This window comes from Bidens hawaiensis, unplaced genomic scaffold, assembly GCF_021521415.1.
Source record: "Bidens hawaiensis isolate Kalapana, Puna unplaced genomic scaffold, B.hawaiensis_p1.1 tig00037397_1, whole genome shotgun sequence".
NCBI classification, from domain to species: Eukaryota; Viridiplantae; Streptophyta; class Magnoliopsida; order Asterales; family Asteraceae; genus Bidens; species Bidens hawaiensis.
This window is the reverse complement of record NW_027496536.1, coordinates 98738-100578: the sequence shown is the minus strand read 5'-3', so window position 1 is coordinate 100578 and position 1841 is coordinate 98738. Positions and strand designations below refer to the sequence as shown.

The window sequence follows — 1841 nt, the reverse complement described above, 5'->3', positions numbered from 1 at the left end:
TCAAAATATACTTATTCTTGTTTCAGATGAAAACCCTTTATAAGTGAGAAAATAATATATTATCGAAACCGATAATAAGAGGACATAAAAAAGAAATCTAAGCTACTCATTTCTTTCTTAACCTTGATTAGCTCTCTCCAAGTAGTTAATTAGATCTCTCTCGTTTCCTAAGGCTGGTAAATTAAAAAGAAATACTAGAAAGAAACAATCATAAAACCCTTTAAATCCACATTTAACGAAACTAGTTAATTCAATAATTAGTTAATAATAATACGAAGGTGTAATAGCTGTTTAGCAAGTTTGTGCTGAGTTAATAAGAGACCTACTAATTAAAAAGTAGTCTGAAAATTATTTAGCATGTTTCTGTAACTTAATTATTAAAAGGTGTTTTTTTACTCAATCAAACACGGCTTCTCTGACTGATTGAAAATTAACCTTTTAATGAAATTATTAAGAGGATACGATATAATAAAAATCACATAACATGAAATACATTAGCAATATTATACCCAACCCTTCAAAATGTTGAAATAAATATATTCCAACTTCCAATAATGTACAAGTGCCACAACCAAATTTCTTTATAAAAAATCTAGAACATAAAGACACACAATTGATCATTTACTTTTTCTTTCAATAATGTTGCCATGAATACGTGTCTGAAAAAAATGTATCACTCTCTCCGGCGAAACATCTACCGTCGATATCCACCGTCCACGGCGTCAACAACGAGTAACAATCCCACCCGGAATCCACAAACACGTAATCGTTTCTCGACTCAGCCGAGTCATAACTCTCTCCCAAACTCGGTAGTTCCAATATCTCGTCCAATGCCTCATCCGACGTGGATGTTAACGTGGACGAAGATGATGGCATGGAGGGTGTGGATTGGTTAGGGTTAAGGTGATTCATAGCGGCAGCTTTAGTAGCTGCCGCTTGAATATCACGTGGGGAGCACGTGTCTGGGCGTGGTAGTACACTCGCCAGTTCTGGGAAGTTAAGGATCGCTGACGATCCTTTTATAGCGAGTGCTGCCACGTCATGTGCACGTGCTGCCATTTCTGGGTCACCAAATGTACCCAACCAAATTCTAGACTTCTTTTTTGGTTCCCGGATCTCGGATACCCATTTACCCCATGCCCGCATTCTAACGCCTCTGTAAACCGGATGCTTAGTGTTGTTTTTGTTATCTTGGTCTCTCCTTCGTTTGCCCGTTTTCGTATTCTGGTCGTTAGCTAACATGTTTGAGTCTTGAAATGGATAGTCCGACCTGAATGAGAAAGAACTTTAGAGAGAGAGAGAGAGGTGAACTAATGTGAGGTTTTAGTGAGGAGGGAGAAATAGAAGAGTTTACAAGTGTTGGAGGCTAAATGCACCCACAAATGTTGGTGTGAGTCCAATATATACACACACATGCATACATTAATATAGTAAGAGAAAATCTAGAGAGAGAAAAATAAGGAAATTTCATACCATCTACGAAGGGACAAGATATGTGACATTTATTATTTTATATATTTAATTAGGGTATGCACCAAAATAATAAGACATTGGATACAATAGGGGGATGCAGCTACACTATAGGTTAAAAGTTATAAAATTCCACCATATTTGATATCATGTTAATAAAATATCGGATTATGTTTCATACACTATTGCTACAGAAAGTTGCATCTTATTAAGGATTTAGGGTCCTAGTTCAGAACTTTCTAAACATGTTGATCAATTTCTCATGATGATAATAGAAAACATGTATAATATGATAAACTATAATTATATGCGCATCTGTTATAGCAGAGAGGGCAGCACACCAGACAAGTCAGATCCAGACGACATGAATG

The 1841-nt window shown here is 36.2% G+C and overlaps 1 pseudogene; it reads right to left on the bottom strand.

Moving 5' to 3' along the window:
- Positions 1-625: 625 nt before the first annotated feature.
- On the bottom strand, positions 626-1400 carry LOC143589363 (dehydration-responsive element-binding protein 3 pseudogene; annotated as a pseudogene).
- Between the last annotated feature and the right edge of the window lie 441 nt (positions 1401-1841).